The following is a 16,530-nucleotide window of genomic DNA, read 5'->3' as shown; positions in this document are numbered from 1 at the left end:
TAAGATTCTGTTATATTAACACGAGAAGTGGTTTCTTTAAAACAAACCTGATTCTTTTCTACTTCATTTTTCTCCTGATCAGGCCTTTGTTTGTAAATGTACATGTAAGCCAACACAAGTCAGTTTGTGTGTAGAATACAGATTTACAGGCTGAGCGTATCATGGATGGCCAGCATGTTTCCTCCACTGAGATGTATTAAAAGCTCTGGAAACATCGATACAGTTTCCCTCAGTGGTCCAAGGAATGGTGAAGCAAAGTAAAACTGCCACATTACAGGATGTTCATGCAAAGCAAAGCTGAGAGCCGGTACTGCCACCAGACTCCACACTAAACTCTGTCCATCGCAGAACTCTGAGTCCAGCTCCGCAGACACACCGATGCTGTGTTTGGATCATATGTTTGTCCTTAAAAACTTTTACAGATAGAAACGTGCCCGCTAAGTTTCAGGAGCTCGTTCTACGTCTGACTGCGCTGTGTTCACAGACGAAGATGAACAGCTGTGAAGATGAAGTCTGATGTTGAGTGGAGATGCTGTGGGCAGCAGATGGGTAAATGTTGGGGAGTGAGGAGAGTGGGGCGGTGTTTGAGAGAGCTTACCACCCGCCTTATTTAGCCTGTGGGGCGTTGTTGGGGGGCGGGGGTGTTAATAGTGGCCCTCCAGTCATTAAAAAAAGAAAGAGGAGGAGGGTGTGTCTGTTTTCCGAGTGAATGAGCTGATAAGCTCTGCAGAAGGTTTCAGGGGAGGGAGGGGAGAGCAGCACTGTTGTCTGTGGCATGTTAAACACAGCCGGACGCCTCACCGCAGAGCACGCTGGGATTCTTTTTGGATCTTCTGGCTGGAGTTTCGGTGGATTTTCCTGAATGGAGGCTGGAATTCTGTAACCCTTAGTTTCGTTTAATTTTACTTGGACTAAAGTAACGATGTTCAAGAAAGTACGATTCAAGGTAGGAGAATCCTGCAGTTTGTATGTTTCGGTTAAAGCTCATTGAGGTTTTGTGCAAATACTTTCTTCTTGAATAATTGATACATGACTGTTGACATATCTAGATATTTGTTATGGACACAACCTGTTCCCAGTCTTGAAATATCACATTCTTCCAACTTAATCTGTTCCTGCGTCAGGTTTAAACATTTCACTGCTGGGAGCTCTTTCCTCTGCCTCACAGGAAACCACGAGTTTAACTTTCCAAGTTTATTTGGCCATCTTAACAGCCACCATGTTGCACAGGGTTAGGGGTTGCAAATATTACAGCAAAGAGCCGCACAGAGAAAGAGCGGCGTTCACAGAAAACTCCTGAGTAAGAAAGACAGCAGAGCCTGACATCAAAGATCATAATGGTATTTATGAAGCTCAGTCCATCGCCCTGTCTCCACATCCCCCTGAACCACAGAGAGGAACTCCTCATCCGCAGGCTTTGTGTCCCTTTCAAGAGAGCCTGCGACTGAGCCGACCTGTGCAGGGCCTCTGGTGGCTCTTCATTAGCAGCAGCAGCGCAGGCTGCAGTTCAAAGGGACGACCTGCTGCTCCGTCTGTGTGGTGGTGACATGGAGGTGATAATTACAGCACAGGGACGGGAACAGGAGGAGCTGCAGCCGCTGGCTGTCACCCGCTTTTAATACGAAGGTGTAAACAAATCACATCAGTGTTTGCCATGAGCGCTGAGCGTCTCTGCTTTCCCAGGTGCTTCTCAAGACTCATTGAAGGCACACCTGTAATCAAACAGCCTCCGCAGAGTCTGAAACCTTGTTCATTTTCTTTGCATTGACCTACCAGGTGAATCCACCAGTGTGCAGCCTGTGGATCCAGCACGTCACCTGCACGTTTTTATTCATCTGTTTTTTCAAAGGCCGTCACCGCTGTGCATAACAATCCAACAAATACAATCAGCTCTTTCAAACTGGCCAAGTTTCTCTCAGACGCGATGTTTGGCCTCCTCCTTGGCTTACTTGGCACTGCATTAGAATTAGGCAACTTCCCCGACACCATGACACCGTCGGGCTGAGAGCTGCTGGCAGGCAGGCCTTTCACAGTGCTACCACTTTCTCTCTTCTTTGGCTGGTGGGTCGTCTCCCCTGGTGGTTACGATTTGATGAGGAAATGAGCAAATACAAAGTAGTGCGACAGTTGTGCGAAAACTATTGTTGTCGTTGTCACCAAAGCCTCGAGCAGAGCTGGGATATCATAGTTCACGATTCTGTGAACCTGGAAAACCAACTCAAATAAATATGGAGGAAATATCCTTAGTCTGGTAAAAACTCTATTCATCAGTACATGATTATTAAAACTCTGGACGTCGACAAGAGTCCACGGCTTTTAAATTCAAGGCTTGTACCACCGTGAGCACACCAGGTCCCGTCTGGTCTCAGACCCTCAGAGCGCCTGGAGGAGGCAGAGCAGCTCATTGCTAATCAGGCTGGTGGTTTGATCCCTGCTGCTCTGGTCTGCATGTCCAAGTATCCTTGGGTACGATACTAAACCCTGAATTGCTCACACTGCATTCATTAGAGGCACTGGTACTCTGGATGCTGAAGTCCTAAAAGTGTGGCATAAGAATCTTTGTTTTTATTGTAATACCTGTGCTGAGTGTCCTAAGTCCTACTACCTCTGACATATGCTGTCCATACAGTAACAATTACATGACTGAAACGAATAAAAACTAAACAGACAATAAACCTAATGAAAAAAAGTCCAAATGAAAGTTTTTTCTAACAGAACGACTCATCTTTCAACAACTGGACTGAATCAAAGATCAGGATGAAACCCCTTCTTCTCCTTCATGTATGACCTCAGTAAACAGTCCGCCGATGCAACATGAACATCTTCATTTTGTTGCTAACACATGAACACGCAGTGGCCGTGAGTGTTCTCCCTCACATCCACACTTTATCTCATCGGGCTTCAAAAACAGAGCTAGACAACGGAGAAAATATCCAGCGTGAGGCTGGGACTCCACTAACCAACAGGTGGAGTCAAAGAGGCTTTTCCTCTCCTCTGGTCCACAGAGGTGCAGGTGGATGTGACGTTAGCATTGTTAGGTAACCTGCAGTAGCTTACATCAGAATAATCTCTGAACCGAATGAAAACACACCGGCCTGGTGTGTCTTTCCACATTTCCACTTACTTCACTTCACCCAAGCAGGTCCTGGGTTTGAAGCCACCCCCTGGGTGGTCTGTGTGGACTTGGTGGGGTTAGTTAGTGATTCTTAGTTGCACACAGGTGTACGGTCTCTTATTTCTTGTTTTCTGTGTTATATTCTGTACTTTTGTGTGACTCTGCATGCTCCATCTGCCCGTCTTTGCTGCTGGAACACATGAATTTCCCCAATGAGGGACAATGAAGGATATTTCTGTTCTATTGGCACGTAATATCAGAATTATTTCAGAAAAAGAAACTTATGTGGGTAAATATTATCAGCCCCCTGACACACACACTGATTGCTGATTTTCACAAAGGAAAATCAGGAAATGGATATATGACGTTATGACAAGTTTTCCAAGTTCCAAAAACTGGAGCGAGAAGGATCATCAAGAAATTCAAAGAGAGCTGAAAGTACTGAACAAACTACTGAGAGATGGGTTTAAAGACCCCAGAAGACAGTAGTGAATGACTTCGCCAAGTTGGGAATTGTAGTCTCAAAGAAGAAAATCACAAAAACCCTAAACAGGAATAGACTGACAAACTGGGAATCTCATCAAGATGAAAGGAATCAAAATATGTGAAGGCAGCAAAACTGGGTCTGAGTCATTGCTTTGGCCCCAAACATGTGGCACTGCTGGTGAAGAACTTCCTCTAGAGGTCCAAAGTGAACATTACTGTGTGGGCTCCACAAAGCGCTCCTATTGAAGATCTGTGGGGTGAACAGAAGAGCATGTCCATGTCAGGAAATCTAGAGAAGCTTGCGAGATTTGCCAAAGTAGAACGGGCAGGGATTGCCATCAGAGGAGCTAATCATTTATTTCCATCTTTTGGTATTTGTGAAATAATTTTGTTTCTGTTCTGTGTGGGTTAAAAGTGTGGAGAACCACCGTGGCTAACATGTGTGCTTTTCCCACACTTCTTCCTTTCTTTGTGGTTTCAACCGGTCAGCATCAAAGCTACGCAGAGCTTCATCCACAAGCACAATCTGTTGTTCCACTGCAACGGACCCATGAGGTGCCTGAGCAGTCAGCTAGCATTAGCCAAGAATCCAAGAATTTGGCTAATGAAATAAGAAACTGGCTCCAGGACTGGCTAACAGTAAATCTGACTTGATGATGTGTTTTATTTATTTAAAATATATATTGAATAAATAAAACTCTTCCAGAATAAATACTCCCCCCCCCCCAGACTGATCGGGTTGATCCTGGACAAATATAATTATGATGATGCAGGCTGTGTTGCTGTGTTTCATTGGATTGTAGCTTCATGGTGCTGTTCTTCTACAGTTGTTATTTTATGTCTCATATTTGTGTCTTCCCTTGTGATTCATGTTTGACTTCTTCGAGGGTATTGAGGGGGATTTGTGGTTGTATCATTGTGTTATTTCAGGTGTCTTTGTGGTCGTGTTACTCACTAATTCCATCATGGCTGGTTGCTTTGCAGCCCCTGTTCCTGGCATCAAGGCTATAGTGCATGTTTTTGTAGCACCACCTCTATGGTAACCTGTGAGCACATAAATCTGTGTGTAACCTCCGAGTCGTGCTTTGCCATGACCTTTGTATCACCAGGAAGCATTCGTCTTTGACTTACACAGAGCCGTTTGCACTGAGTAAAGTATTTCACCGACTGTGACACATTGCATGAATTCCGTGTCCACGTGTGAAACGTGCTCTCTGCGACTCTTCAAACAGCTCGGTGAACCCTGTGTTGCTCTTTGTTTCCTCGCCACCCTGCCACCTCTTCCTCGTGGAATTTGTCACCTTTCAGCTTGAATCAAAGTGTTTTGTTGTTACATTTAACTGACTTCTTAATACATTTCATTCTAACAGTAACAAGTTTCTGTCTTGAAAACTGAAAGAATATTTTAATAAACAAAGAGCCTGCAATAAAAGAGAGAAACCCCAACAGTAACATGCGCCCTGTGAGCAAACACTTGGAGACAGTGGGAAGGAAAAACTTCCTTTTGACAGAAAGAAACCTCCAACAGAACCAGGCTTCTGTTGGAGGTTTCTTTCTTTATTATGTGCATGCATATTATGTTTGCATGGCAGCTCCACAGGTAGTGTTTGTAATAATGATGCTTTGATTGCTTTTGATGTGTGACTTGTGTTTGCATTGATCATATTGCGTTGGGTTCTGCAGATCACTGCAATGCAGAGCTGCTCACGTACACCTGAGTGCTTTTTTCTTTAACACTCAGTGAATGCATCGGAGACAAACTGTGGGTTCAGTATTTTACCCAAAGATACTTGGAAACATATACTGAAGGGATCGAACCACCAATCGATGACCTGCGCTACCTCGCTGAGGTACAGCCATCCCCAAGTAACGGTAACTAATTTATCTGAAGCTGTTCACATAATACACTCAGAGACATGCCCGTACTCTTGCATTAGTATCTGAAAACAGGGCAAATATTAAGGATAGAAAGGAAAATTCACTGTAAAAATGTGAAGTGGTGTAAAACATTTATGAGACACACGTCAGAGTAGAAACGAGCAGACCCACTGGTGCAATGTGAAAATCAAAATCCCATTTATTTCCTTTATAACTCCACAGTTTGTATGCGCCTCTGCTGTCAGAGTTTCAGGGTCCATGAGAGGCACTAGATGGCGCTGATGCTCTGCCGTTCCCCTCTGCCTCGGAACAACAGAAAGGAAAAACGCCTGAAGCCAGATTCTCAGCAATCACACATTTGTTTCAAAGGAACCAGTGCTCGCTATCGTCACACGGGAACAACATGTCGGCTCTGACAGACAGAGCATGACATGAGAACCGACGTGGACGTTATTGTCACTCAGCGATAGTGTTGTTCAAACGTTCCAGCAGCGGCACATTGTGGCCCCGGGCTTCAGGGGCAACACGAGTCTGATTCGCTGCTCGTCAGCTGCGAGCACATCCTGGCAAAAAAGCGATGACCCATTTCCATCACATCTTTACATTCCTCCTCCTCTGCCGGCCCTGCTATTTGAATTTAGACCCCGGTCGATGGTGTAAGAGGAGACGTCCGAGCTTTTTGCTCAGCGAGTCAGACGCTCTCTTTGTCTCAAAGGATCGAGTCAGCGCCCATCGAGGCCTTTGATGTTCATAATGAGCGATTCCCTCAGCTCAGCCCCGCAGCGCTGTGCTGTATGTTTCTATAAAGGATGTGAATGGGTGTGCGTGGGTGCTGGTGCAGTGGGAGGGGGAGCAAACATGTTTTTCATTAAAGATGAAAGGAGAGAGAGCTTTTACTGTCTCAGACATTTATGCCAAGTGTGAGGACGTGTGTGTCTACAGAAAGGAGAAATTGACCTCTGACCCCCGCACTCATTCGTAGTTACCTACAGGCTCATCCACACAGGGTACCTGGAGTCCATGTGTGGAGTGGATGTGACTCAGTGCCACACTGGGCGCATATTCACTGGGGTGGACATTTTCTCAGGTCCTCAAGCTTTTATTTTAAGCTCATATATACGATCACTCCACTACATTTAGTGAGCACATGCAGCTTTTTACCATTAACATTTGTGGGGGCAAAAGAAGCACAAGCTTCTGTCAGTAAGGGACAATTATCTGGCAGCCCATACAGTTTGCTATGTGGTTAATATGCAGTATTTATAGACCATCCAAAACTGCAGTTCTAGCATTGCTGGATATTTATTTACAATTTACTGGTTACATAACAAAATTAGCTGTCAAAGTAATCCAGTTACTTTGGGGAAACTGTTACAGTAATGTTGAGTTACCAGAAAGAAACAGCCTTTAGCAATTAGCTTGCACATGATGGGCGGTGTAGGCTACTGTACCAAGCTTATTCAACGCTGGCAGCGTTAGCTAAAAGCTAGCTAGTGTTGTGAACAGTGCTGTGGAGCGGTGTTTAGTTTGCAACAGCTCGTTCAAAATGTGAAGAGCTCCTTACCAGCTTATTAACTCAGTAAATGCATAGTTACATTTTTAAAGTAATACTTCAGCAGTGTAACAACCATCCACTCAGGGTTTGTTGATGAGTCATAGTTCAGTTCAAATTATTTCATGATGAACTGCAGCACAAGAAGCACGAAACAATCAATCAGTGAAATGACTAAAAATGTTTTTAAAATAAATATTTTAACTAGGATTTAATGTAATTAGTTAATTTAATTTCTGCACCTTTGGCCCTCTGTGGAGCACATGAAGACAATGTGTAATCATTGTTGTTGTATTCCTAGAGTGACTTATATATGTATGTATACTTCCTAGTTCAGTTTTCTTACGTTTATGAGCTTTCTGATTTTTGTGATTGTTGTGGTTCTGGTTTAGTTCCCTTTAGTGTTTCCTTGTGTTTTGTTCTCAGTGAGTCGTGTGGATGTCAGTCTGGTTGTCATCGTCTTTGTCTCTGAGTTCTGTCTTTGGCGTCCTTTCAGCCAGTTAGTTAGAGTTAGTTAGACTTAGTTTCGTCCGTTATCTTCTCCCATGTTTACTGATCTTTACCTTATTGACAAGCTCGTGTGTCCTTGTCTCAGTCTTGGTATTTGTGCTACTTGCTGTCGTACTTTGATAGTCGTTGTGTCATGTCCGTTGTGTTCTCATTACGTCTGATTTGTTCCTGCCGTGTTTCCACTTCCCTGATCGCCCCTCAGTGTGTGTCTCCTGGTTCCTAGTGTTGTCCCAGTGTAGGTTTTCATGATTAGTTCCTCGTTCAGTTTGGTGTTCTTATTTTTGTTCTGTTTCCCAATCAGCCAGGATAAACGGCTCACCTTCGCCTCCACGTTTGAGTCTTCCTGCTCCACACGATCTGCTGGCCGCAGGTCTTGGCCTACACTGCCACACAGACTGTTGTTTCATGCTAGGTAGCCTAAAGCTAACGTCTACATATCATGTCAAAGGACAGTATTCCCAATTAGGAATGTTGGCTAGCTGATTACAGCCAAGACAGATGTCTAGTAAAAAAGGCTTGTGAAGCCACCTGCAGCGCTACAGCCTGAGAAAAGGCGTATGTGCACTGTTACGGCATTGCCACAGCTGATAATGCGAGCGTGTGATGGTAGTGGGAGTCGGCGCTAAGCTGGTTTCCAAAACAGAGTATGAGACAAACGGGGAGTTTTGATAGCCGAGCATTTCAGTGCCGATTAACGCCCCTATCGGCCCGTGTCGATAGATTACAGCTGTGTGTCTGCGAGACGATTTCCCAGCAGCTGCCAGAGCCATATCAGCATTTCTTTGGATAAACATGTTGAATGTGCTCTGCAACAGCCAGGCGGACAGATTTAGGCTGATAGATTAGTGTACTTTATACAAATCATGATAAAACGGCCTCGCAGCAATGTTAGGCATGTGCACTTTGTCATATAATTCAAAATGAAGCTTTCTCCGGACGCAGACATGCAGGCAAGTGTATTCACACACGGATGGATGCAGTGGTTCAGGCTGGAATTGAAGTGAAATTTATTTCGGTCAACAACAACAACACAGATTATCATTTTACATAAAAGTACTCAATCAATTCAGTGCACACGTCCAAATAAGCAGTTTGCTGAGAGAAGCAGCAGCTGTAGATGACAGCCTGCAGGGGTTCTGCTCTAGAAACAACATGCTGTCACTGTTTGTCTTCATTAAGGTGAGTCCGTTTCACACTGTTGGCACAACAAGCACAGCTCAGAGCCCACTGCCCTCACATCTTTCCATACTGTGCATTTATAGCCTACATGTGTTGATTCTGTGCCAGGACATTAAAACAGCTGAGAGCATACGGTGTCCCTCAGTCTGACCATCGTTGTTTTTTCTTATTTGCTTGCTTATTTCAGTTTTTCTTGTTTGTAAATGATCTGTTTTACTTTCACTTTCATTCATTTCACTGTTAGTTTTATTATTATAAACACAGGCGGTGTTTGGGAGGGGCAAACCAAACAAGCTGGGTAATATAATCGAACACAGCACAACCATGAAGACGACTGGCACATTTAACAAAGACTCAGTCTGTGGACATTCTCTGCATCCCTGCTTCCTTCACAGATTTGGTTCAAGTTAACTAGAATAACTGGTAACCCACCGAAGAACATGTAAGAGTGAAAAACAGTCGTGAGTTAAAGGATGACAGGGTGAGGAGGTTATTTATGGATCAGTGATCATGGGGAATTCCTCAGATGCCGTTTGTATTCCTAGAGCCCAAATCCTGGTGTTTGGAGTCTTTGATGTGTCGTGCCCTGAAGTGATCCCACCAGTTTGGCAGCGGATGCTTTAGACCTTCTCAGGTTCGCTGCTACACGTTTCTGAGGTACTTTCCCCAATTTTGAATAGTTAAAGCTAGCTGGTGAGGCCGGCGTTACCTAAAGGCACGTTTTCTTTTCTGCCCGTTTACTGTTGGATCCAAATCAGTCCAATAAACTGACAAGTAAGACAGAGTGTAAATGACTCGTCTTCCCTGGCTTCTGCTCATTGTTGTGCTGAACAAACTGGACCAGAGCGCTGCTCTCACAGGCACAAACCTGTGCTTAGAGAGGCTGTGTTTACAGTGTAAGAGAATGAATGGCTGTTCTGTAGTGAACAGCTGCCTCCTCACTGTCGTCCACTCAGGACCTGCAGCGTGTTTACCTCCGAGTCAGGTTTCATTTCTCTGCAGCTCAGGAACAAAACTGCATCTCTTCACCCAGAAGAAGGAGCGCCTTGTGTCGCTGTTTGGGGCGAGGCTGGGAGGAGGGGCAAGCTCAGGGGGTGTCTGTGTGTGTGTGTGTCTATGTGTGTGTGTGTGCGTCTGTGTGTGTGTGCGTCTGTGTGTGTGTGTGCGTCTGTGTGTGTGTCTATGTGTGTGTGTGCGTCTATGTGTGTGTGTGCGTGTCTGTGTGTGTGTGCGTGTCTGTGTGTGTGTGCGTGTGTGTGTCTATGTGTGTGTGTGTCTATGTGTGTGTGTGTCTGTGTGTGTGTGTGTGTCTATGTGTGTGTGTGTGTCTATGTGTGTGTGCGTCTATGTGTGTGTGCGTCTGTGTGTGTGTGCGTCTGTGTGTGTGTGTGCGTCTGTGTGTGTGTCTATGTGTGTGTGTGTCTATGTGTGTGTGCATCTGTGTGTGTGTGTGCGTCTGTGTGTGTGTCTATGTGTGTGTGCGTGTCTATGTGTGTGTGCGTCTGTGTGTGTGTGTGTGTGTGTCTGTGTGTGTGTCTATGTGTGTGTGCGTCTGTGTGTGTGTGTGTGTGTCTATGTGTGTGTGTGTGTGTCTATGTGTGTGTGCGTCTGTGTGTGTGCGTCTGTGTGTGTGTGTGTGTGTGCGTCTGTGTGTGTGTCTATGTGTGTGTGCGTCTATGTGTGTGTGCGTCTGTGTGTGTGTGTGCGTCTGTGTGTGTGTCTATGTGTGTGTGTGTGTGTGTCTATGTGTGTGTGCGTCTGTGTGTGTGTGCGTCTGTGTGTGTGTGTGTGTGTGCGTCTGTGTGTGTGTGTGTCTATGTGTGTGTGCGTCTGTGCGCGCGTCTGTGTGTGCGTGTCTATGTGTGTGTGCGTCTGTGTGTGTGTGTCTATGTGTGTGTGCGTCTGTGTGTGTGTGCGTCTGTGTGTGTGTGTGTGTGTGCGTCTGTGTGTGCGTGTCTATGTGTGTGTGCGTCTGTGTGTGCGTGTCTATGTGTGTGTGCGTCTGTGTGTGTGTGTCTATGTGTGTGTGCGTGTGTGCGTGCGTGTGTGTGTGCGTCTGTGCGCGCGTCTGTGTGTGCGTGTGTGTGTGCGTCTGTGCGCGTGTGTGTGTGTGTGTGTGAGAGAGAGAAAATGAAAGAGTGACCATGTGATTCAGGAGAGAGAGCGAGAGGGCGGGGACAAACAGGCAGACAGTGTGTGTCAGCAGAGTGTTTGCCACATGGCTTTAGCCCAGTGTGTGTAATGACAGCAACAGACTGTGTGTGTGTGTGTGTGCGTGTGTGCGCGCGTGTGTGTGCGTGTGTGTGTGCGTGCGTGTGTGTGTGTGCGTGTGCGTGTGTGTGTGTGTGTGCGTGTGTGTGTGTGTGTGTGCATCAAGGAGACACAGTGAGTGAGAGACCCTGATGAAAGGAGAGAGAGCAGCTTCCTGTGTGCATCCCGCTCACATTCTTTGTTTGTGGCTTTTTTGTTTTTCTGGGTTTTTGTCACACCAGCAGCGACATGTTTGTTTAGACCTGTGGTTTCACTGGACCCTCCCACTGCACAGACCCTCCCACTGCACAGACCCTCCCACTGCACAGACCCCCCCACTGCACAGACCCTCCCACTGCACAGACCCCCCCACTGCACAGACCCTCCCACTGCACAGACCCTCCCACTGCACAGACCCCCCCACTGCACAGACCCTCCCACTGCACAGACCCCCCCCCACTGCACAGACCCTCCCACTGCACTGTAAATTCAACATGAGCACTAACATTGGAGCAGAGGGAAGCAGAACATGGTGCAAACGTGGTGACGGACTTCACGGCGTGTGAGCTCATGTGGTTATTGTGACTTCACACACGTCTACAGTAAGTAGGAGCTTCAGTCTTGTTAACTGGATCAATTCTGAACCAAATGGCGCTCCAGGTGTGCTTGTGATAGTCGAGCGGTGGCGTCGCTGCAGTCAGAGGCAGTTCATTAGCTCTCTGTGGTTTCAGTATTGGGTCATAATGCAGCAGAGGAGTTCTTAGAGAAGGGGCTGTTCATATTTCTTGGCAACACCAGAGCGACATTTGGTAACATTTTCCAGCTGTGCGCCTCACACTGACGTTACTATCAGTGACAAAAATAAATGATGAGGTACTGTATGACATCATCTTATGAAAACACTTCTCATAAGTACCTGGCTACTCGTTTGTACTGGAAGACATCCATATGAGATTTTATAACCCACTAACAGAGACACTGATGCTGAGCCTGCTGCAGCTACTCCCTTCAGATTTGGTCTTTGTCCTGCCTGCACGGTTAGTGTCTGTGATACAGACTCAACAGGCCGAGCTTGGCGGTGGGATCTGTTCTCTGCAAAGCCTGAGCCAAACAAGCAGGGCTGGCTGACATGTTGCACTTACACTAATCCAGATGTGAATGTGCTGCGTTCAAAGCTGCTCTGCTCCATCAAATGACTGTGTGCATGTGAAAGGGTGCCTTGTAGTGACACAGAGTATGTGACCAGACGGAGCATCTTCTCATCAGCACCGTGCACGGACTGCTGGTTTTTATTTTTCTCAGGCCACAAACACTCTGTGGTAGGGAGCAGGTGGACGAGAGACTGGGGAAGTGGAGGCATGCTCTGGAAGAATGACAGTCAACAGAAGCGAGACAGGCAGGTGAACGCACATGGAGTAGATAGTGAATAATACCTGGGGTCAACCATCCACAGTAACGGCGAGTGCACAAGACAGGTGAAGAAGAGAGCGTGGAGGATGGAGGTGAAGTTCAGGGCAGCAGATGGCAGTGAGACCTGCTGTTCGGTTTGGAGACGGTAGCACTGACAAAGACACAGAAGGCTCACATTGTTGCTGCGAGTGAGCAGAAGAGATATATATTATCGTTTTAAAGCCTGGATCTACTGGAGCAAACAGTCAGCCGTGCTGGTGTGTGGCCAGTTCAACAACGCACATCTGGACCTGGAGAAATGTCCTGTTTGTCTCCAGCTTTGCCTCTGAAATCTGACACACACATTTTTGCACTTTTGTAACTCGAGCACATTTTTATTTTATTGATTTATCTTTAATGAAATGAGTTGAATTCCCCTCTGTCAAAGTTGGTGCCTGTCGCGATCACATGGTCTGCCTCCACCTGCTCCCCACTCTCACCACAGATCACAGGGACTCATGCATGACCCCATCTGCTGACCTGTCCATCATCACTGCAAATAAGGAGTTCAGAGCCATCTGTTGTTCCTACTGCACGACTTCACTGTGTCACTGCCCTCAGCCATGTCCTGCAGCAGCCTCACATCCTTCTCTGACACTCCTGGCCTCCTCGTGCAGAAGCACAGTTCCTCTCTTGGTTTCTTTCACAGACACGGTGAAGCTCAGCATCTCAAGGCTAATTTATGAGTGTAACTGTTGGATTACTACTTGCTAATGTAATAGCTAAAGGACCCAATTCTGGCTGATCAGATGTGTAGATTAAAAAAAACAAACAAAAAAATAGCACATATGCAACTTTAACCGGATGCAAATGCAGCTTTCTGTGTTTGATCCCATGCATATATATTTGCAGCTGTCTGCAGCATCAAACAGCCACAGATACATTTGATCCTTTCATCCTGTGACTCTCAGGATTTAGTTTCACAGCAATCACCTGCTCACATGGCCAACCAGGCGACATGTTTACTGAAAAAAGTGGACTCTATACTTATACTTTAGCACCAAAGCTAGCTAACATTAGCCAGAATAGGCTACTGATCCTACCACAGGCTAGACATCCTGCACTGAGCTCAGGAAATGTAACTAAACTGAACATCAGGCGTCTTTTCACAGAGTGAAACACACAGTGTCGAGTCAATACTGTGTCCAGCCAGTTAATGTCTTAGCACAAAGTTGCAGTTGTACCTGCAGGAGCCTGGGCCTGTGAGAGGCAGCTGTCTCTGAAACACTGGCTGCTTTATGGACCAAAGGGGAGAGAGAGACACATACAGGCTGTGCTGTTGTCAAACCCATCAGAGCTGGAACGCAGCTTTCTGCGTGCCTGGCAGAGGAAACGGCAGTGCGGGGTTCCCACACTGCAGCAACTCTCCAGCTAGTGATAATAAATCCTTTGTTATGTGAGCTCATTCTGTGGAGAGCATAATCAGGCCAGGACAGAGGCACTCTATCCACCCCCAAACATCCACCCAGTCCCATTCTCATACCGATTTCACCCGTGTTGGACCTGAACACGCTCCTGGAGCTCTACTCTTGCTGACAGCGATACTCCTGACCTCAAACGTGATCGGTGTTGGATTTATTTTCTTTGTTTTGTGGAAGGAGACGACTGTGCTGGACATTCACCAGCAGAGGACGGTAACAGCCTTATAATTCATACAAATTATACTGTCTCGTGGCAACTCAGTGCAAGACCCCGTGTGAGTAGATTAATGAATGCTGCCTGTTGTGGGTTACAGATTTGGAGCAGTGATGAGAGCATCCGTTACATTCAGGCCGTTAGCATCAGAGCACTCCTCAGTGGGAAGCTTCTTGAGTGTAATCGACCTCAGTCCGATTTATTGAGCCTGTGTTAGCAGTTAGCATCATCTGTGTGTGTCGATTACCTGGCGATCGTGTCCAGGTGTTTTAGACACGCTGCGCAATCACAGAAACAATACAATGCTCACACTTTTGTTTCTGATTTCAGGAATTTGCTGACATTTGTGAGGCAATAACTGTTACTGAGTAACAATAACTGTTACTCAGTAACAATAACTGTTACTGAGTAACAATAACTGTTACTGAGTAACAATAACTGTTACTGAGTAACAGTTATTGTTACTCAGTAACAATAACTGTTACTGAGTAACAGTAACTGTTACTCAGTAACAGTTATTGTTACTCAGTAACAGTTATTGTTACTGAGTAACAATAACTGTTACTCCCTCACTGAGGAATTTAAAAAGTACATCAGAGGAGTCAACAGCACTGAACAGGCCAATGGCAGTAGATATGACGAGCAGTTTACATCACAGGTTTCTGGAGGGGTTTGTGGTAATGGCGCATCTACAGCATGGTTTAAACCCCCCTGGGACAGTATAAACTGACTGAGATGCATCTGCTCAGATTAAACTGAAGGCCTAACAATGACGTTTAGGGGAACGCAGGCGCCTCTCCGAGTAGTCTTTAGCTCTAAAACACAGTGAGTTACAACAGCTGTAAAAAAGCAAATAACAACAAAACAAATCAGAAAGAGAAAAATGTGAAATTAAGCTGAAAACAGAAAGTTCCAGGGTGCTGAGCTCACAGGCTGAGCAGGCTAAAGCAGCAGTCCCAGCGTGACTCAAACCACGACTTCCTGCGCGACACACCTGTGCCACCAACATCAACCTCCTGAGGCAGGCTCTGTGTTTACTTCTGTAAACCAGGACTGTTATCTTCAGATCAGTTAAAGTACCTTCGATCAAACCGCCAATCATAACAGGTAATCGTACAGTGTGATGCTATCGGCACTGACAGGAAGTAGTGTGGAGGAAGCTGCGTCTTTATTCCAGAGTTAGTGGTGAGTTGAGTAAAGTTCCACCATGTGTGACCATTAAGCTACGTGTGGTTGATGTATGTTGAATGTAACATGTGGAAGAAACGCAGGGGAACGATGTTTTCGAGAGTCAACAGAACTGCCATTTACAACAAATGCTTTTGAAAAACATACGTGTCTTAATAATGGTTGTATGTGTAACAAAGTTTCATTCAGATTAGTCGCAGCCATGACGGAGGAGGTAGGGTCCAGTTACACACACATACGCACCTACGACGCCCGGGTAAGATCCAGGTTGTAGTCGAATCGAATGACCCCGTAAAGGTCAGCGTTTTGACCCACCACAGTGGAAACCTGCACCGGCCTTTTAGTTTAACATGATGGACTGTGCGACAGAGACAGAGCAGTCGGCAGAGGTTACGCCCACAGCTCGGTGATTTGCTGTTTGTGCACGCAGCCTGCGATACGACCTCTGCAAATTTCCCGTTCTTTCTCTCCTCCCTTCATTGTCTTTTGTCTTTTGTGTGCGGCGTGCCTGCAGGCCAGCGGCTCATCCCAAAACAAAGAATAATCGCTCTCAGCCTGCTCGCCTCACTTCAGCTTCCTCTCTCTTCTCTTACCTCTCGCTCTGATGCTCGCACGCTCGGACGTGAACAGATTTTGTTGGTTTCTAATATAATTATTTCTCCTGACCAGCTGGGAGAAACATGCTGCAGCTGTAACCCACGCGCGCAGTTTTCCCACAGGGGTTACCATGGCAACAAAGGATTTTTGGCCACTGTCTGACACAGATGAGCTCGTGGCGCTCCTCTCTTTCACCTGCCTATGTGAGGCTCTCTGATGCTGAAGGGTGTGTCTGAGATCTCAACATGAAACGTTAATGTTTCCTGCAGAGACGCTGTGAAAGCAGTGAGGAGAATATACAGGACGTACGCATGCGGTTTAAAAATGTCCATATTTGCTTTTAATAGGCAGATCGAGTCCGAGCCGTCGCTCTTCTCTTTTAGACATTAGCTGATGCTAGTGCATGAGTTAGGACTGGACTGAGTTTCAGATCTGTTGATATTGATAATCTCTGCACACAGGTGTAAAATGTACAATCAACAGTTGTGTTAGCTGTCATACCTGCAGAGCAGCCAGCGTTTGCACGCCACAGTCTGAAAGGAGGCTTTCTATTCATGTTACAGGTGAGATTAGACGTGAGAGGCTGAAGCAAAACTCCTTTAAGAACACGTTTAAAGAAATGTCTCATTGCTTCATGCAGGACAGAAAGTCGTTTGTTTTAATCTAATATGTGAGGAGGGAAGAAAGTGCA

The 16,530-nt window shown here is 46.0% G+C and overlaps 1 protein-coding gene across 4 annotated transcripts in view; it reads left to right on the top strand.

Moving 5' to 3' along the window:
* The first annotated feature begins 926 nt into the window (after positions 1-926).
* Positions 927-16,530, top strand: part of phldb1b (pleckstrin homology-like domain, family B, member 1b) — a 136,820-nt gene continuing 121,216 nt past the window's right edge. The window contains exon 1 of one of the 4 annotated variants that reach the window (XM_084949855.1): positions 927-946. The gene's annotated coding sequence lies outside the window, so the exon portion shown is untranslated. Of the gene's footprint in view, positions 947-11,507; positions 11,573-13,826; positions 14,054-16,530 lie in introns of those variants that run through there. The other 3 variants (XM_084949857.1, XM_084949859.1, XM_084949856.1) reach the window with 3 other exon arrangements.

Source organism: Perissodus microlepis, chromosome 14 (assembly GCF_051167445.1).
Source record: "Perissodus microlepis isolate ML-2025 ecotype Zambia chromosome 14, ASM5116744v1, whole genome shotgun sequence".
In the NCBI taxonomy this organism is placed as follows: domain Eukaryota; kingdom Metazoa; phylum Chordata; class Actinopteri; order Cichliformes; family Cichlidae; genus Perissodus; species Perissodus microlepis.
The sequence above is the reverse complement of the archived record's forward strand: the minus strand, read 5'-3'. Positions and strand labels throughout refer to the sequence as shown.